The sequence below is a fragment of the Meriones unguiculatus genome, chromosome 14, assembly GCF_030254825.1.
Source record: "Meriones unguiculatus strain TT.TT164.6M chromosome 14, Bangor_MerUng_6.1, whole genome shotgun sequence".
Classification (NCBI taxonomy): Eukaryota; Metazoa; Chordata; class Mammalia; order Rodentia; family Muridae; genus Meriones; species Meriones unguiculatus.
Window position 1 is genome coordinate 37,888,473 of NC_083361.1, and position 21,533 is coordinate 37,910,005.

At 45.9% G+C, this 21,533-nt stretch overlaps 1 pseudogene; it reads right to left on the reverse strand.

The window, feature by feature from the left end:
- Positions 1-4,070: 4,070 nt before the first annotated feature.
- LOC110560976 (GTP-binding nuclear protein Ran-like) lies at positions 4,071-20,271 on the reverse strand (annotated as a pseudogene).
- Between the last annotated feature and the right edge of the window lie 1,262 nt (positions 20,272-21,533).

The following is a 21,533-nucleotide window of genomic DNA, read 5'->3' on the forward strand; positions in this document are numbered from 1 at the left end:
ACAACATGAGCTTGAATAAGGACTTGATTTCCACTTCAACCTCACAATTAAGTTGAAGGGTTAATTTACTTGCATATTTGTTTATACACACATTTCTTAGAATCCACAGCAAAAAAGTTACAATGTGCAGTTGGTGCCAATGGGGTCTAAAGACACAGGACAAGGACAGAGACATTCCTTTTGAGTGACAAGGACATTCCTTTTGAGTGACACTGGAGCCAACTCCATGTGTAAGACACGGGAGTGAGCAGCAGTGGAGACAGACAGGAAGGGCCTGCTGAGCAACAGCGCATCTGAATAGTGACCTGGATGCTTGGAAGCACGCAGAAAGGGCACCAGTTCAAACCTCTGTTCTTCAGAGGTACACAGGCTGGTGAAAGCCACACCCAGGTGTCCTGGCCAGAAATCAGAGCATCTGCCTATCATCTCTCCCCTCCCTTCCCAAGATGTCAGTCAGCACATGTGGTCCACTCACCAAAGGTAATATACGGGGATACCCATAAAATTCGGAGTGGCATCAGGTATGGGAGGTGGGGAGTGAAGGTGCGGCAATGTAGTAAGAGCAGTCCGGTGAAAGGACCCTGGAGGTTTTGCAACCTCATCTCGAAAATCTGATCCTAACTTTGCCCCCAGGATGCAGGAGGCATGAATGACAGACTAGCTTGTCCATGCTGATGCCACGCATGGACCTGAAGGGGGCCATGTGTTCCCTATCTTGCATGAAGCATGTAGATCCACCCCTTTTAGCAACACAACTAGCGGACTGATCTCTTCATGAAAGCTGATGGAATCAGTGCACAGCAGCACAGGCCTAAAGCCACGGAGAGGCCAGGGCATGTACGGCTGTGAGGAGAGCCAGCAGCTCACTGCCAGGGGAAGCAACAATGCAGAGCAAGTACATCTGACCACAGTGGAGCTAATGCATGGAACAGAAGAAGATAATTAAATGCCTAACAAATAGTCTGAGATAATCTACAGATGCCAAGCTAATAAAGCAAGAAAGATAGGGGGCAGCCAGGGAACAGGAACCAATTTGAAGAAGGAAAGTAAGAAAAAAATCAAGATACAGTAACTCTTAGAAAGAGCATATAGATGAATATAGGATCAATGAATTGTAAGAATTCTCTGTAATTAGAATAAAACTCAACAAAAAAGCAAAAGAAGTAGAAATTATGAGAATAATAATTTAAAAAACCCTCTAAAACAAAGCTAGCCAGCCCAAGATCATCAGAAGGAAGACAAGCAGAAACCAGAATGAATTTAAAAAAATAGCAGCTAAGGGAAAATGTTAAATAACCTTTAATAAATGAAATATGTGAATGTGAAAGTCTCAATTTATCAAATTGCTATGTATTACTTTTATCAGTTTTACCAAGCTATATAAGTATACATATTATAATTCCACATATACAAAATCGAGACTTTCACATTCAAATATTTGTTTTGTTAAAAGCTATTTAATGTTTATATTTATATATGTATATATTAATTGATATGTAATATATGTGTATTATAATGCATATATAGTATACCTGTATATTATATATTTTTAGACTTTAAGTAAGTAGAAAAATCAACACCATCTTTAACAAGAAAAATAAACTTGTCACAAAGAGAGAGAGAAAAAAAAGGCTTTCTTTGGCATCAAACTTAACTGCAATGCCAATTCTAGAATGTGACAGAGATTTATTTATGCACTTAGAGGAGCAAAGACAGAGATTACCTTCAGAAAATAACTCCATAAGGAACTTCTTCAGCTAGCAGAAAAGATAGCAGAAGACATCCCACCAAGAGGAAGCTAAACGTCCTGAAGCCTTCAAAGGATGATACCCACAAAGCACTCCCAGGGGCTGATGTGGGCTGATGTGGGCTGATGTGGGCTGATGTGGGCTGGGGGTGATGCATGCCTGTGCATCAGTCTTGCCTCTGTTCTGTTGTCGTTAGAAATGCTGGGTTCCTCAGCTGGAGCGTGAACAATTCTCATGCACCTGGGGACACGTGTGCTGTTCAGAAGCGGACACATGAGGCTCGCACACACCCCGTCAGCACTTGTGCAGGCGCTCTGCATGAGAGGGGGCCCCACAACAGCTGCAGGTAGCATCTGGCTTGGGTTCTGAAGTGCTCCTTTTCTGCTTTTCTTTCCTGATGAAATCTAAATCTTGAGAAGAGCAAGCTCATTTGAGTTGGAGGTATAGAGTCTCTCAAGGGTCTCTCAGTATTAAGAGATGCAGAACAGATCATGAATTCACGACCTGTCTGCTCCCTTCCTGCCCCCTGTAAGTACAGAGTTGGTGGAATGAAAGTAAGCCAGAGACATTTTTGTGAAGGCTAGGATTTGCATTTGGAGGTGAGAGGCCATCAAGCAGTATTGTGTAAGTAGCCACTGACCTTTGAAGACAGTCTAGGAGAGAAGCTAGGTTAGTGAGTACAAGGGCTAAGTGTTCCCTGGCCCTCATTGCCTTCCTGTGGTCTGTGCAGCAAGCCCAGGCCGTTAGAGAGGCTCTGACCTCACGGCTGAGGGGCTGCTCACCTGGAACTCTCCACTGTCTCAGGAGAACCGTGCTGTCAGAAGGCAGGTTTCCATTAGAGGCCACTGTATCTCAGGGGTTCTCAAGCTTCCTAAAGCTGTGGCCCTTTAGTGCATTTCCTCATGCTGTGACCTGTCTCACACCCCCACTGCCATAAAATTATTCTCGTTGCTACTTAATAACTGTAATTTTGCTACTGTTGTGAATCATAGTCTAAATATCTGTGTTTTTCAATGGTCTTAGACAATCCCAGTGAAAGGATCTGTCAACCCTCAAAGGCATCACGACCAACAGGTTGAGAACCACTCCTCTGTCTTAATAACATGCTAGGAAACTGCATAGCATTCAACCTACTTTTTTGTAGTTTCCATTTCAAGGGATATCCTGCAAAAGTGGCTATTCTCATGGTAAAAATACAGTAAATTACTCTTCATGTTACATGACCAAATCCCTGGTAAGAGGGACTTAAGAGAGGAAGGCTTAACTTCGGCCTAGACTTTGGCAGGGAAGGCATGCCCGTGGAAATGCTAGTCAGCTGGTCACAGGACAACTGCACTCACAAAGCAGAGAGCAGACAGGAGGCGGGGCAGGGCTAGCAAGCCTCCAGGCTGACCCAGGGACCCACTTCCTGCAGTAAGTCTCCAGAGGTTCCACAACTTCCTAAACAGCACCCCCAGCTGGTGACCAAGTGTCCAAACATGTGAGCACAACATTCACCTCGCACCTTTATGAAGATGCTACTGAAAATTCTAAGTTTGGGATTGTTTCCCTTTGCTTGTAAAATGCTGAGTAAAAAGATTCATGGTATCTTCCTCTTGGTTTCTGTTTCTGCCTATTCAGAGCCAGCGAGTTCTCACCCGGCCACTTAGGCGCAGTCTGAGTTTCTGCCGTTGTGCCTTCAACTTCTACAATCTTTTATTAAAATGGTTGAAACTTTTTTTAGAAACTTTTAAATTCAATTCAACAAAGCTCAGATCTTACATACATACATACATACACACACACACACACACACACACACACACACAGAGAGAGAGAGAGAGAGAGAGAGGGAAAGGGAGGGTCTCACCATTTGCTCTGGCTACTGTGGAACTCACAGACCAGGCTTGGCCTTGAACTTATGGATATCTGCCAGTCTTTGCCTTCTGAGTGCTGGGATTAAAGGTGTGTTCCACCATACCAGACCCCATTAAAATTTGTTTTTTCAGAATATTTTAAATACAACCTCATCCTGACTTGAACAAGATAAATGGGAATTACAGTAGCAAACAAGATCTCACCACAGAACATTGCAAAGCACTACAGTCTTATCTTTGAAATTCAGGAATGAAACAACTGTGTTCCAAACAGCTTAATATGCAAACCTTCCCCCACCTCAAAAAAAAGGTATCTTTTAACTGCCACATTCACTCCAAAGCCCACTATCTCCTTCAGCACCCCTTGAAAGCACACATTCTCTAAACGAGGCAGCATGGGACACTGACAGCACGGACAGTGGCCTGGAAAGCTGAACTTCTGACACAGGGTGGTAGCTTCATTTTCTCACTGCTCATCCTCATCTGGGAGGGCATTCATTTGAGCAACCTCTAAGTCATGCGCATACCATGCTACCAAAGCTGGGACCATGACCATCTCACATGGGGCAAGAACAGGCTTGGCAACCAAGTTAGGACGTCCAGTGAACTTTCTGGCAAGTCAGAGGCAAGGCATTTCACAGTTGCCATTACTTTGGGCAGAAGTGCCATAGGGTTGAAGATTGTTCTTTCGGTGGAAGACCATTGACTTTTGCCTTTACTTTCCTGTCTTTAACATCCACTTTGTTCCCACACAACACCGTAGAGATGTTTTCACACCTATGTATCAGGTCACTATGCCAGTTAGGTATATTCTTGTAAGTAGCTCTTGATGCTGCATTAAACATTGTAATAGCACACTGGGCTTGGAGATAGTAGCCATCATGCAGTTTCCCGAACTTCTCCTGGCCAGCTGTGTCTCTCACACTGGGCTAGGTGTGGAGCACTAGGGTTCACCTCCACACCAGGGCAGCTACATACTTCTTTTCAAAGTTGCCTGTCAAGAAGTGGCACTTCATGAATGTCATCTTCCTGGTGTTGCTGTCATCACTAGGATGAGCCTGAACTGGGCTTATGCCCCAGTTTTTAGTTTTGACTCCAGAGCAGTGATTCTTAACCTTCCTAATGCTGTGACCCTTGTACAGCTCCTCATGTTGTAGTGATCTCCAGGCATACAATTGTTTTGTTGCTACTTCGTAACTGTAATTTTGTTACTGTTATGAATTTTGATGTAAATATCTGATAGCAGGATATCTGATACACTAAAGGGTCATGACCTACAAGTTGAGATGCAGTGATGCCTATAAAATTAGCAAATACATTGGCTTCAGGTGCTGAGCTACTAGCTCTAGCTATACCTCAGATGTCTCTTTATTCCATTTATCTTTTCAACTAGCCACTTAATTCATGAAGATCCGTAACTTTCCAGGTCATGTTTTCAGGGTATTCCAAGGGAATTGGCCTCAAACAACAACCATATGATAATGAATGTAGCTGAAAAGAAATTCTGTGCAAAACTTTAGTAAATATGCTCCAGAAAAACATTGAAAGTGCAGTGTACCACGAGGAAGTAAGGCTTTGTCCCATGAAAGCAAGTGTGGCTGAACATGAGGAGATCTGTAAATGATTCCACCCTACTAATAGGTTGCTAATAGGTCTCTGTGAATGCTGAATGCACATTCTCACAAAACTAAATATCATCTCCTAATTAAAACATAATTAATGAGCTCTGAAAGCTGTAAAGCACAGAGTATGAGAAATGAAGGCCAACACAGAGTTTAATGGTATAACCATAGGGCATTTCTGGTAAAGATAACAGAAGATTGACACTGTCCCTGTGGTTGACCAGGATGAGACTAGATTCCTAGCTGAAGTGACAAGATAAAGAAATAAAAGATTCAAATAGTGGAGGGAAGGAGACAAGCATGTTGCTTGAGGATAGTAGAATTGTGTGAATGGACTAAATAACAAGATTACCTATTAAGATTTGTTTTAATTAAGGCTCTAGATGCAGAGAAATATGCAGAACAATACCTGTTCCCCACTCACCACTTCTTGAGCAACAGTGTTAAACTTTTGTTACTCCTAAGCCTTTCCTCTAAACATCTCACTCAAGCATGGCACACCCACCAGAAGACCACCCTCCCGACTCCCTCTCCTAAAGGGCCCACCTGCTCCCACATGCTCCCTTTAACACAGAGGGCTTTTGAGAGACCTAGATCTAGTGCAGTAGCAACTAACAGCCATCCCCAGAACACACCGGGGAATAATGGCAGATGGGAAGTTTCAGGACCCATTTTGGCTGTGGTTTCTCTCAGCCAAAACTCAGTGTAGTGGTGTTGGAAGCTGTGCCTTAGGGAAGGGTCATTTTCTCTCTTAGGAATGAGCTTGCTTATCTAGAGAGCAGGTCGATATATAAAGTTGTTCCAGCTCTTTCAACTGCTTTCCTATTTCACCATCTGATCTTTCTCCTACCTGTCCCTGCCACTGATAAAACTTGACAGTCCAAGCAGGTTGACGATGCCCAGTCTTAGGTTTTTACTCTCCAAAACTGTGACCTAAACAAACCTCTTCTTCTTCTGCTTCTTCTAGATTTTTTATTGTAAAGGCAGCATTTCTCATTATAGCAATAAGTATAATTTAGTAAACAAAGCACTGGGAATTTTTGGTGAAAACATAATTTGTTCTAGAATTAATCTTGAAGAATACATGTGAACAGGCAAAAACTGAGAAATAAAACATAGCACAAGGACAGTTATATTATTAGTACAAACAGTAAAGCTCCAGAGGCCCTCCCCCCAACCAACCAAAATCTGACCGTGAGGCAGCTGAAAGCTATCTCAGTGTATAGAGTAGAGAATGCGTAGAGACACAACAGGAAGGAGCCCTTTACACCACCAACAACACACAATTGAAATATTGTGACAATTAATGATCTACTTAGAAGAAATAGAAAAGAACACGAAAGAAATATTAGAGCATGTTGTTTTGTAATCTTAGAATAGAGGAGTTCTTCCTTAGTGTATAACAAAGCCTGAGGCTGGCAGATTTGAGCAGGTATAAATTCTGCATGTCTGTGGAACAAAAACCAGCTATCGAGAGTTAAAAGACAAGAGACAGACCCAGAGGAAGTATCCGTGACTCCTGTAGCAGAGACAGAGACAGAGAGAGACACAGAGAGAAACAGAGAGATGAGAGAGAGAGAGAACAAGCTAGCCACATGGCCACAGCACATTGAGACTTTTTTTTGGGGAGTCCCAGGCAGGTTTTCTGGATTAGGTGAAACCAGCCAGTGTTGGACCTAATACAGCTAGACTAAAGAAGTACTGCTTTTACTAGAAGCTCTTAAGCTCATGTCCTGAGTTACTTGTAAGTTTTCCCAACCTCTTTTGGGTGCCAGGACTCCTACGAGTACCAGGACCCAGAAACATGTGCCACCAACTCAGAATGCAAAGTGTGTGGCGTCTCAAGAGAGACTGGCTGGGAGGCAAGACGAACAAGATAGCAAACAGAGGTGACCCTCAGCTGAGAGGCCCGAGCCTGGCCGGGTGATTGATTGCCAAGAGACCGCCTTGATTTTGTTCTCTAATTATGGTGTTTATTTGGTGCATTATAGCGGGCCTGAAACCCCTCGTAGCAGCCGGTACTGATTCTTGTTACAATGTCCTAATTAAGCTTTGATTTATATGCTAATTTTATTCCAAGTGTGTTCAAAAGGGGGAAAGTTATTAGACTTTATTTTGAGATTACATTTTAATCCTGAGGTCTGCCTGAAAGCCGCGTGTTTGTCCTGTCACCTTTTGTTTCTAGGATGTTGGTGGCAATTGTGATGATTCCCTCGGAGAGGAGAGATGATGAAGCGGTGAGGGCTGTTTGGAGTCGGTGGGGCTTCTGCTAATTGGAATTATGTAACCTCTTGCCTTTGTCTTGACAGCTCTGCAATGAGGCTTGCCTTGACTGCCCAGCTGGTTATGAGGGACAACTGGGGTGTGCCTTAGGGATGTCACAGGCTGTAAATATTTGGTAGAAATCCCATGAGGAAGGGATTGGATTGGGGAAGGTGAGTGAGGCTCCAGCACATGAGCCCCTAGAATTTGTGAGGGTCATGCTAAAGCAGCAAGGGAGGAGGTAGCTGGCTTTGCTACAAAAAGCATGAGGCTTTTTTGTTTGTTTCAAATGATCATTTATTCCTTGTGGTAACTTGAACTTTTCCATTCAAGGGCTCAAAAGTCTTGTCATGAGGCAAAATACCTCCAGACCTTAGATTAGAAGGTTTATGCTGGTTCATAAATGCCCAGAGATGAGATACAAACTAGAAGATGCATCTGCATAGGGACTTCCCCCGCCCTCCGGGGAAAACACTCAACGTTTCAGGACTGGCCTTGGCAGTGTTAAACAAAACAAAACAAAACAAAACAAAACAAAAACAAAAACACAGAAATTATAGGATGAGGCGTGGGATAGAGACATGAGGTTTGGGTCTGTCCTTTTATTTACTGGGTCTAGATGTTTAGAGCTTCCTTTTGGCCTATCCAAATCTCTGGGTGAAGCCTGAAGGCAGATGGCCTTGGGAATAAGTGGAGTCAGGTGGCACACTTCCTCGCCAGTACGAGCAAGAGCACAGGGTCTCTTTCCTAAGCCGGTGGAGAGTCCTATTTGCCTTCATGTCATGGAAATCAGTTTCTAACCGAAGAGAGGCCCAACCAGAAAGCCCTGGAAACCCGCGACATCGAGGTCTTCTGAACACAGCACGGCAGCTGTGCCCCAACATCCTCCTTAGCCCTGCGGCACCCAGGCTCTGCAGCTCCTCTCTCCAAGCAACAGTGAGACTATAGGAGCTTTAAAATGGGCATATTCATTGCACATCTCCCTTTGTGATCATTAGTAGGCTCTGCAACTAAGTGTGTTGCCTCTGACATCTTTAGTTTATTCTGAAAAACAAAACAAAACAAAACAAAAACAATACAAAACTTAGGAATTGAATTCTGTAAAATGGCAGTAAATAATACTGAGAGTGCACCTGTAGGCTACCAGCACCATCTTGTTCACTGTCCTCATAGGTTCTCCAGAGAACCTCATATCACCGCTAGTCTATAGGTGGGGAGGCAGAGGCCCCAAATCACTGGGGTCACATAGCTTCTGTGTGATTAGTGAAGATAAAACCTATGTCAGTCAGACTCCAAGTGAAGGCTCGGAAGCAAGGCACCTAGTTATCTCCTGTGGGTTCCTTTTCTTGCTCTTTCTGTGTATGTACAACAGAGTCCCCTGTGTAGCCCGCACTGACATGGAACTGGTGATTCTCCCACCTCATGCAGGATTCCAGATAAAAGCCCTGCACTTGGGAAACTCCATCATTTCCTAAATGTCTCCTTTGCAATCTTCTCTGTAAAAACCACACACTTCTTCCCTTGGTATGAGGAGATGAGGCATGTGTTGGCCCTTCTGGTCCAAGATTATTTGCTCCAGGGGATTCCAAGAACTGTTTTATGAGGAATCAGGGCCATGATATTTATTCCCCATAGGTGACCCCAGTTGCAAAAGCCCTGCTCATTTCTCAGTGCCCCTGGGCTCTGCACTGCTGCACACCCCAGTGCAGTCAGTCTGCGTCTGACCTAGTTGGGTTATGCTGCGGCTTCAGGAAAGTTCAGCGCTTGCTTCACATGCAGTGTGTCAACACCTTCTGCTAGTCTTCCCCGCTTCCCCAGATTTTTAGCTTTACACCTTGGGTTCTGTGAACTCTAACATATCGTTAAAATGTTAGGCGGCGGCTGCACAGAGGAACGGTATCTGATCTTTCCTCCCTCTTTGACACTGAAGCAGAGGAGATAGCTGCTCCACTAAAGCCCAGATGATCCTTAGGAGTTAATCTATCATGAAAATGTATTTTTAAAAGGGCAGCGGGTAGGTACAGGTGTGTGTGTAGGTAGAGTGGTTGCCTTGCATTCATAAAGCCCTGGGTTTGATCCCCAGGTCCACACCATCTGGATGTGATTTCAGCACTCAGGAGGTAGAGGCAGGAGGATAGGAAGTTGAAGGTCATCCTCAGTGACATGGAATTTGGGGCCATCCTGAGCTACCTAAGACCCTCATCCTATCTCATCTCAGGCATTTGCTTTTCAATCCTTCTCTTTGCCCACATTCAGACTGCTATAATGAGGTAACATTCAGGCTTAGTGTACTTCACAACAGTGTATCAAAGCACACGATAACCATCTTAGTTTTCTTTAACCCTGACTCTAGTTTGAACTTCCTGAATCTGATGGCCAGAACAAACAATACCATTGAAAACAAACGAAAAGAAATATCCAACCTACTTCAATAAACTTTACAAACTCACAATCAGCTGAGTTTTCCAGGCCTTTGGAGGAGTACATTCAGCTAATTTCGGGTGATCTAACCTCCCACCCCCTTGATAGACTCTCACCGGGCAGATCTCACGCTGTGGCTGGAGTCTTCTGAGCCTGCCTAGTCACAGTCTAGTGAAAGAACCAGAAGCCCCGTATGGGGATTGGATCTATCCACAGAAGGCCTGAGAATTCTTCACTACCATGAGTGCTGCAGGTGCATAGGGAGATGGAGGTCATAAAAAGCCCCTCTAGAACCCTAGTGTGACTGAAGCAGAGACCACAGAGCTGGTGCTACAAGACCAAAATCACAAAGGAGACATTGCCTGAGAGGAAGAATGGGAACTGGCCATCTCTCTCACACACATTGCTCAGTGCTCTGTCCCTGGTCAGCACTACCTAGACACAAGTGTACAAAGGATTCTGGGAGATAATGGGGTTCCCTGTGTGGACAGCAGAGGCAGGGTTCTCTAGGTTGTGAACAGATCTGAGAATAAACATCTAACTGGCCAATGGTGTTTTCTAGGTGTGCGGGCATGTGACAAGAAGAGCCAGGTCTACCCGTGGGGTTGAGCAGATTCACATGGGTCTCTCACACATCCCTGGGCCATCTGGAGAGTCTGGCCATTGCTCTACATGCTATGTTTTCACCCTCACCACACTTTCTTTTCAGATTGGAACCTCTCTTCTCCCTCATATACTTCTCTCAGAGATCTCCGTAGATCCATAATTCTGTGTGGGTTGGGTGATGAGACTCAAGGAGCCCCTCAGGAGCCCTGATCTGTACAGCCATGGTGGGGTGCAGACAGTGGTAACAGGTCATTTAATGTTCTAACAAGGAGTGAGGACTGGGTCTCTTCAGCTTCCCTTCACCCTGTTGTGGAAGCTCATTTTCACCCACTCCAGGGTACGGCCATGGAGGTAGATGCTAGGACCTGGGTCACCTTCTCTGTATTTACTTCCAAGTGTCTGATCAGAAAGATAACGAAGCATAAGCTAACATCTTGAGGTTTCATCTTATTAACATCTACAGATAAACAGGAAGAGCCGGTGGGCTGACTCACCCACCACTATACTGTATGTTGACAGGACTTTAGCTTTTCATTACTCATCAGGGGCTGGTGGGTTTATGAAGGTGAAAAGAAGTTCTTATGAACAACCTAGGAACCTTCTACAAAGGGCTTCTGAAAGCCAGAAGAAGAAAACAAGAAACAAACTAGGAACCTACCACAAAGGGCCTCTGAAAGCCTCTGCCCTACAGACTATCAAAGCAGATGCTGAGCCTGATGGTCAACTGTTGGGCAGAGTGAATGGAATTTTATGTAAGAAGTGGGAAATAGTAAGAGCTGGAGAGGACAGGGTCTCCACAAGGAGGGCAACAGAACAAGAAAATTTGAACACAGGGAACTTCCCAGAGACTCATACTCCAACAAGGACTATTCATGGAGATAACCTAGAACCCCTGCACAGATGTAGCCCATGGCAGTTCAGTGTCCAAGTGGGTTACATACTAATGGGAAGAGGAACTGCCTCTGACATAATCTGATTGGCCTGCTCTTTGATCACCTCCCCCTGAGGGGGGAGCAGCCTTACCAGGCCACAGTAGAGGACAATGCAGCCTCTTTTGATGTGAACTGATAGACTAAGATCAGAAAGGAGAGGAGAACCTCCCCTATCAGTGGACTTGGGGAGTGGCATGCATGCAGAAAGGGGAGGGGGGTTGGATTGGGAGGGGAGGTGGGAGGGGCTTATGGGGGGATACAAAATGAATAAAGTGTAATTAATAAAATAAAATAAATAAAAAAAATTAAAAAAAAAAGAAGTTCTTATGACCCTGTGTCTTTGATCCCTGCTGGCTCCATTCCTTTGGAGACTCTGGGAAGGATTCACAGACTTTTAGCTCCTCGCTATAAAGCTGAGTCTCACCTTGGTAGCCATTTCCCTCTTCCCTTCCTGTCTCTTCCCTGGGTTTCTTGGCTGCTTCACTCTCAGGCCCTCCTGGATAGGTGGTATCTGCTCTTCAATCCAGAGCTAACATTCCCAGCTCTTGCTGACGGGCACCACTTGGGTCATAGAAATCACTTCTTCTAAGGGCAGAGGATATTGAGCTACTTCTGTCAGTCAGCAAGTCCAAGCAATCCTCCTGTTTCTGATACCACAGTTCTGGGGTTATAGGCATATGTATGACCATGTCTGGCCTGTTAATGTGGCCTCTGGATATTTGAACTCATGCTTACATGGTGCTTATACATGCTCACCCTTATCACTGAGCCATCTCCTCAGTTCCCTGTCTTTACCTTTCATTTCGTTTTGTTGTTGTGATAGTGTATGGCTTTTGTAGCTCAGACTGCCTTAAAAAATCCTGCCTTTATTCCCTGGCCTCTGCCTCCCAGGGCTGGGATGATAGGTGTGTGCCACTTCATTTGGCTAGAACAGAGTCTCCCTTTTAGAGGTTTGTTTTTATTTTTTACATTATGGGTATGTGTCTGTGCAGTCTGTGCCTGTCATCATGGATGCCCCTGAAGGCCAAAGGCCTTGGATTCCCTGGAGGCTGAGTTACAGGTAGTTTAAGCTATTTAATGTGTATGCTGGGAATGAAAGTTGGCTCCTGGGTAAGAACAGCACATGGTTCTGATCTCAGAGCCCTCACTCCAGCTCCACAACAGGCTCCATCTCCTTGTCCTCCTCCTCTTTTCGTGGTTTAAACTTAAAACTTGTTATGTTGATTTTTATTTTTTGAGAATGTCATACAATATATTTTGATTATATTCTTCCTCTTCCCCTAACTTCTCTCAGATCTCTCCACCTAATCCAACCTCACATTCTTTCTCTCTAAACAAAAACAAACAAACAAACAAAATAAAGCCAAAACAAAACACAAAAAACCCTTGGAGTGTGGTTGGTGTTAGTCAACTACTCCTGAGCATGGGGACTGCCCTGTGTGTGCTTTATATGCCCAGGAGAAAGCCTACTTTCCCCGAGAGCTATCAATTGCAAAAATCTCGCTCCCCTACTGACACATCTTTGGTTACTTTACACTAAGCTAACCCAGTGACCTGGAAGGAAGACAGTGTTTTGAAATGTTCTTTGAAGACTTAGGCTGTGTAGGTTTCTAACAGTCAGCCTCCAGGGGAGAGGGCAGCAACACGGAGTGGTGGCATCTCTGGACTACAAAGATGTCTCCCAGGAACACATGCAAGGTGCCTGGTACCCTGAGTGTGTGCATGTGTGTGCATGTATGCAGCAGTCACAAAATTCTGGGATGGATGAAGCTAAGAACTCACAGAAGCATGGAAAGAGGAGTTTTCTCCTGGCCCCAGGTCTTTGTTACAGTGTTCCAATCCTCCCTCTGGCCCATTCAGTTATTTACTGCAGCAGAATCTCCTTTCTGATTGCTGGGCTCTCCTTCCCCCACAAACTCTGGCTTCCTAATCATTGATTTACACCAACAGCAAGACTACACAGTATGGCCTACCAGAAGAGAAACCCTGGGTTCTGTGGTGTTGCACTTGCTTCCCCAGGTCACACAAGTGGGAGCAGTAGAGGTAGGACTGGAGCTTAGCCCTGTAAGTGGGAGCAGCTCCTCCCTGCTTTTTATGGAGCAGCAGTGGCTTGTGGGAATTCCTATTTCAATTCTCCAACACCCACACACAAAGCTCCTTTGCAGAAATGTCTAAGGTGGTGCTTAGAAAGGTTCTCAGTGGTCAAATGTTGTACCAGTGAGCTATATACCTATACTACTTGAATTTGAATCCCAACTTCATGCCTAACTCATTGACTTAAAAGAAAAAAAAAAATCCTTTAACCTCTTGGTCTCTGATTCCTTTGTGGCAAAATAAGGTTAATATCTGTGTCCTGGGAAAACTGTGAGGAGCAAGTTGGTCATTACACATAATGCTAAACATTGGCAAACATTGATGGAGAGGTGTGAGCTCAAATTACCTGTCGGCCCACCTGTTGTCATTTTCAGGGAAAGCCCCTTCTGAAAAATGCACATACATAAAGCACACATGGCCTGTGAGGTCCTGCCTCTAAAAACGCATCAGACTCCTCTCCTACCTGCCCTATAGGTGAGCAAAGATGAAAGATAATATGGTCCCTTTTAGTGCCTGGATGAGATGGACCCAGTTAGCAGTATGTACTGTGGCCAAAGGGGCCCTGTATGGGAGACAAGAAGCCCCTGGGTAGCTCAGTGTGTGAATGGCCTGGACAGGGAGGGCAGGGTGTTCAGACAAAGGTCAAGCTTCAGCCAAGGCACATAGTTCCTACTGCTACACAGGCCCCCCTGAATTCCCTCTCACCTTTGCTGGAGCCGCATTCCAAAGAGACTGAGTTTACCTTCCCATCTTTATCTCCTCTCTAAGTCTGTTGATGTCTGGGACTCTAACTGGTGTCCCTACTTCTTTTCAACAATGTAACCAAAGGAACCTTCTAGAAATACCCTCCATGGCTCTTAGAAGGAACCTCCCTGGCTGAGGTGGCTCACACTCTTGTCATTTCGCCACACTCTGTCTCCACTTGTTTCCTGACTGCTTCTAACTCACTGTGGCCCTGGGGTCTTCACAAATGCTGTTGCTCTGCAACTTTCTCCCCAAAGATTCTGGCATGGCCAGCTCCTTCAGGTCTAATTTGAATTGTTACCTCTTCAGAGCAGTGTCTCCTTATGATTTCACCAGGTGTCAATCTCTTTACCTGCACTCCCCATATCTTACCCTGTGTCCTTCTATCGCCATTGTGGATGATCCAGGGTACGCACTTGTTTCTCTGTCCTGAATTCAAAATCCTGGGAGGATGGATTGATCTGCCACACACCCACTCTTTCTTACAATATATCGAAGACCAAAGCACCCACTGAAGTATGTGCAGAGATGATGTCGGTACTCATTCCAGCCTCCACTGAATGCTTTGCTCTGAGGAGCATCTTTCCTGTGATCTGAGTCCTCTGCAGCCGGCAGATGTGGGTGTTTCTTGGCAGGCTGTGTTTACAGCGTCCTCCCATGCTCACAAGAATTTCCAGAGTCAAGGCCATGTAACTATCCCCCCTCTGCTCCCACCCCCAAAGCTGACAGAAAACACCCACAGCACTGTCTGTTTCAGACACTGCTATGGTATCTCAACCCAGAGTTAGCTGGGTAAACAGCTCCTAATGCCTGCCTTAACCACCTGGATGCAATAGTGCAAAGGAAAGACCATGAGATGCATGATTGAGCAGAACTCACCTGGGGGAGGGCAGAGAGACCCAGAGTGTCACAGCTACCTCTCTTCCCGTCACCCTGCCTGTACTCTCCATTGATGAAGATGTCGGAGCCCAGAGGGAAACTCCTGGTGACACGTCCTTAGCCACCTTCAGCCAAACTGTAAAAGGATGGCATCTAAGCACAGACACTGTAGGCTTCCTGGTGAAAATGGAGGTGGGAGGTTGACTTTTCCCTCATAGCCAGTCTCTGATCTCACTGTTATCTAGCATTTTTTCCATTTAAGAATGAGACTCCAGCAGATTCTGAAAGATCCATTGTAATTTAATGTCATCACTGTGAACTGGTACTGTGAAAGCTTGGAGCAGATCCACTGCTTCTTCATGTTGCTCCGCAGAGGACAATTCTGCCAAGCTTCCTCTAATATGCATCTCTGGTGCCTGCATGGGTGCCCAGGCAAGGGTTTGAGGTAGTGACCCTCCAGATCTCCTTTGAAGACTTCCTTGATGCCCAGGTCTCTGCTAAACATTCTGAGGAATAAAACATACAAATACCGTCTGCTCCCTACTCAGTGTTTATTGGGTTGTAAATGATCTACCACCAACAAATGTTATGACCAAAGACTGGTTACTCAGCCCCTCTGAGTCTCCACTTTGCTCCTTCACAGCATGATTATAAAGGGAGCCTATTTGTAGTTATTGAGGGTTTAAATGGGGCTAAGTGTTTAGATTGACTGACATGCTTACAGTCTCCTGATAAATTCAAATGGAGAACTCTGTTAGCATAAAACATTCGCTGTCTAGAATTTGAGATATTTTAGACAGTCGATCTTTTTGGTAGCCTTGGGCCAGTCCATTTGAAACTATTTAGCCAATTCACAGGAATACCTAGCATCCTAAACTCTCCCCAACTCTGTAAGACCATCATTGAGTTCCAAGTCAACATTCTGACAAGCCAAAGCATAGCATTTAATGAGTGGATTGGGTGTGCAAAATGGATTGCCCACTCATTAAGGAGCTCTTCCTCAACCCAGGAAACATTTTCTCTCTCCTGTGGCTTTTTCCCAGTGAGCCAGTGAGAAACACCATATAGTGTTCTGCCTGGGCTCAGACCCTCTGTGCTGCTTCTCATGGGTTTGCTGTGTCCAGTCTAGCTGCCAGAGTGTAGTCTTCTGTCCTGATATCTGTCAGTTCAATTAGTGGAGTGAGTGTGCACTTTTGATTTTTCATAGGTTTGTAAACTCAAGAACCAGCTCTGCAGTGGTGTAAGGCGTGGGCATCCAGGCTGAGAATGAAACCGGCGAGAGCCCAATCTCTTAGCCATCTCTTTTGACTTCTCAAGAATTCTAATTCTTCTGAAATTTTTACCAGCCAGATCATTGTGAACAGGCCTCCACAAATGAGGGCACTCCTAAAGTTTATCGGAAAATGACTGTGGCACAAGAAAGAAGAATCATGTGGGTCTAAAATCTCAAAAACGGAAAGGGTAAAGGAGTACTGAGTGAAGCTAGGCTGCCAGTTGGAAGGGAAAAGAAAGAGGAGGTTGCATAGGAGAGGGGAGAAGAAAGGAAAATAAAGAAAGGTTTGGCATGTTAAAGTTGGTATTATGTAGGGGCATGAAAAGAGGAATCCTGTTATCCCCCATGCTTATTTCCCCAGGCTGGTGTAAACAAGGCGGTTTTGTTTTTTGTTTCATTAAAGAAAAGACTTATTTGATTCTTAATTCTGTGTATGTATCTGTCTTTGTGAGGAAGCATGTATGGACGTGAGTGTTGGTGCCTTTGGAAGCCAGTGGGACCCTCTGGTCTGGAGTTTCCGGCATTTGTGATCCACCTGACGTGGTTGTTAGGAACAGAGCTCGGGTCTTCTGCAAGAGCGGTCTATACTCAACCACTGAGTGAGACAATTCTAAAAGACTCACCTATCCATACACCCACAACCTGCCCCTCCATCTAATCATCCACCCACTCACCTATCCATCCATAAACTCATCCATCTATCCATCTACCTCTCCATCAACCCACCCACCCAGCCAAGCATGCCATCCCATCCCACCCCATTCCATCAAACCATCCACCTGCCTGCCTATCCAAATGTTCATGAGCATTCATGTATTCCATTCTTTTCCAAGTACAGAGCCAAGGGAAGAAGAACATGAGAAAATCCTTATAGCAAAGAAATGCCCCTTGTAACTCAGGTAAAAAAAAAAAAATTTTTTTTTTTTTGCACAAACCTTAAGAAAGTCTTGTTGCTTCGAACTCCAAAGTCTTCCTTAATTCCATCCAATTTATCTTGATCATAATTGCCCCTGTCCTATTTAAACTTTGCTCCCTGCTTTCTTTCTTGATGATTCTCAATGAAGCAGCTAACCCGGTCCATTGCATCATATAAACTTGTTTCCAAATGATTCCAGTTGCACTTGCAGTAAGATCTAGTCTCCCTCTGTGGACGCAAAAGCCCACTGCTCTCATGGTCTGCCACGTGCGGTTGTGTTGGCCTCCCTCTTGCTGATGAGCACATGACCTCACCTTGAACTTGGTGTTAAAGAAAGCCATAGAGTGTTCACCATCCCACTATTTTACACATAGCTTATGAACAGGAGATATATGTTTATTTCCCATTTGCTTATTTTCTTCTCCTAGTCCCATGCTCTATATCAGAATGGCTACTAAGCCACACAGTTCCTAGGTTAGTTGAGTGAGGCTCAGAGTACAATTTAAGAACAGAAGACATAGTCAGGAAGATAGATGGTTATGGGATGGGAGATGTGAGAAAATATAAGATGCTATGAAAGTCTGTGATGTCTATTTATGATTGTCAACTTGACTGCATCAGAAATGAACTAAAACCCAAATGGCTGGCCATGCCTGTGAAAGATTTTTTTTTCTTAATTAGGTCATTTGAAGTGGGAAGACCTACTTCTAGTCTGGATCTTTGAGGAGGGAAAGATACACCTTTAATCCAGATCTTTTGAGTTTGGAAAATCCACCTTTAATCTGGGCCACACCTTCTGCTGGCAGCCCATATAAAAACATGGAAGGAGAAAGGCTACTTTCTCTTTTCCTGATTTTCTCTCTCCCTCAATAGCAAGTCTGTTCCTTTTCTGGCCCTAGAGCCCACTTCTTCAGGATTTATGTGTATACTGAAGACCAGCTGAGACATCTAGCCTTGTGGACTGAACAACCTTGTGGAGGGGCCTTGTCTATCTTTCCTTGTGGATCTTTGGGACCTCGAGTTGGGGTTCCCAAGGATAATAAAAGGGTCCCCATCTTATGGCTAGCTTGTATTAATTATACACAGTGCTGGGATCCACTGACATTTCCATGCATGTATGCAATGTACTCTGAGCCATTATACCCATTCATCTATTGGTTTTGAAGACAACATGGAGGTGTGAGAGCCTTAGGTTCAGGGGTTAGAAGCTCAACCAGATGTCTGTGTTTGTCTCCTTTCCACTGTGCTGTTAACTGCCCATTCAAAGGTTCGTCTCTTAATTACTACCCTTGACTGGCATCTGACTTGATTCCAAGGTCAATAACTCATCATATTCTCTTTTGAGAATTGGAACCTAGTTCCAGAGACACTCAGAAGTCTGTATGGGATGTTTGTATTGAGACCACTATGGGCAGACTGAAGATGAAGTAGCATTTGAGGTGCTGCTGCAGTCTCCTAGCTGTCAGTCTTAGAACTCAGGAGACTTGGGAAATCCCTGCTCCAAATTTTCCATATCTGAGGAATTTCAGCATTTCATCTTCGCTGACATGGGTAGATTGAGGGTTAAGATTCAAATAGATAGTTGGATGTAACATTTTAGCAAATGCTAGTAAATTTTCCTGGTGGGAACCAAAACGGTCATTTGGTAGGCAGTGGGTCAGTGGGCATTAAGACTTTTGTGTCTTCAGCTTTCCCTTTGAGATTACAATGTGTGTGTTAGAGTGGGGGAGGTAAGGAGGAAGGGGGAGAGGGAGAGATGAGAAATGAAAGGGTAATGCATGAATGCATGAATGAATGAATGAATGAATGAACATACCCTCTTGCACTCCTGCTATCTGGACATGTCTGGTCTTTCCCTTCATGTCTTAGGATCTGATTTAGGTGAGGAGATGAGAGGGTTTTTGTTTCTATCAGTTCGAGTTTCATCCTCCTACTTGGCAGTTAGGTACCAAACCACTCAGTGAAAGGGAGACAGCTGGGCAAAGCCACTCCGCTTTCAAGATGATCCTGGGGGAAAACGTGACAATAGAATCATCCCTAGATGGGTAACCTGGGGAAGGACATCCTCTTCTGGTTTCTGAAGGCCTGGCTGAGGCACCCCTTTTGTGCGGGTCCAAGAAAGCAGACCTAGGTCTTGGCTTGGAGTTTGCACTCTAGACCTCGGATTTGTTGCAGGAAGGCAGTAAACTCTCTGTGGCGACTGAGGAGCTCCGCCTTGAGGGAGACTTTACACAGTCTGGACAGCTCCATGGCTGGGGAATTTTCAAATTTGGAGGGAGCTGACTAGGAGCTCTGAGAGGCTGTTCCCTCCTCCGTTCTCTAGTTGCTCTCTCTTGAAACTGTCAGGGATAGCTGCTCATGTAGAGGTGCTAGCAGAAGACGCCACCCACCCACCACCCCAGCTCCGGAGGGGCCTTGTCTATCTTTCCAGTCCCGGGGCGGGGGGAGAGACTCCGGACCCTGAGAGGGGACCAGAATGGCGAGGCTGCCCATTGGCTGGGAAGCACCATGTGAACTGCACTGGTTGGCTGGGGGAAGGGAGGAGGAGGCGGTTTCCCGGGCAACGGGAGGGCAAGGAGCGGCTGTAGTGGCAGCGCAGCGGCTGAGGAGCGCCTGTCCGAGTACAGAGCAAGACTGACTGGAGGCTGTGGTTCCAGAAGCCCGCGTGAGCGCAGGTAGGACCCTGTGCGCCTTCCTGGGGTCAAGCCTGGCCTGGCTGCCCGCTAGGACTGGCCTGGGGAAAGTTTGCCACCCTAGGTAAGACTGGCAAAAAGAAGAGCACTTAAGGATGCTCTGGGTGGGCTTGAAGGTCTAGCCAGGGTGGGGTTGCGGAGGGGACGGGACTAGGCTGGGAGACCGCACCCTCACTCCGGGACCTTGAAGTAGCGCTCCCAGCGTGTGAAGCCATCGGGTTGCATCACGGAGATCTCGTAGGCGGACGCTCAGGGACCCGCACAAGGAGGCCGGCCAGTCCACCCACCCTTGTTCAAAGATGATCCGAGAAACTTCCCCAGCATATGCTGGGCTAGCTGCGCTGTGCCCTGAGACCGTCGCTATGAGCTCCGCGGTGCACTTTCTCAGGCCTCGCGTGAAATTGTGCACGCCCCCATCCGGAGTGGGCGTGTGCCCCTCTCAGTGTAAGCGTCCAAGGCTGCCCATCTCCTTGTGCGTGTTCTCGTGTTTCTGAGTGATCTGTTTGCGTGTCTCTGGCCTTACTCTGTGATTGTGTCTATGGGTGTGTGCAGGCATCTGGGTCCCTGTGTATTCGTTGTCCTGTGGGCGTCTGCGACCACTCTCTGGGGTACTGGGGGCTGAGTATCACCGTTCTTGTCTTTTTCTGCCAGGGTCTGTGTTTTCTCTGTGTGTGTCTTTCTGTGCGCTGATTTTTGGGTATGTTTATGTGTGGTTTTAAATGTCGTTGCCTCTGTTTCTGGCCACATTTGTCTCTGAATATAGGTCTGGCACTCATCTGTGCGTGTCCCTCTGTGTGTGTGTGCGTGCGTGTGTGTGTGTGTGTGTGTGTGTGTGTGTGCCTCTGTGTTTTACTCCTGTGTATGTCTTGTCTTTCCATCTGCTTTCTTACTGGGTCTTCCCATGTCGGCAAGAGGATGGGGCTAGTGACTGAGACTGAGCTGGGACACTAGGCCAGGCCGGTTCCTGGTTCTTTTCTCACACTCCACTCCTGGCGGCAGCTGCCGGCCACAGGCAAAGGCAGCCAGGCAGTGAAGGGGGGTCGGGGGAAGGAGGCACAGGAGCACTAGCGCCCAGGCCCGGCTGGCAGGGGTACATCGAACCTAGCCATCTCCCCCCACCCAGCAATAGCAGCCTGCACCGCCCAGCTGGGGCCCTAGTGACTTATTTTTGTGTGATCCTTTCTTTTCTTGAGGAAGGGCGGGGGGAGCATGCTCTTCTCGCTGGCTTGCTCATGCTCAGATAAAGACACTGGGGTTGGTGCTGGGTCAGTGTTCCTGGCAGAAGCGCCTAGCCCACAGACTTGTTTGGAGCATCCTGCTCTGCACCCTAAGTCGCAAGCCCACCATACCTCCTGGGTACCACCCCTCCTTGGTACTCCTTCACAAACCTTGTGCAACTTGTATATCGCTCCACTGATGAAAGGCTGGGTCTTCAAGAAGCAGCCCGTGGTTCTCCTATTGGCACGAGGAAGCAGATAGTGACCTGG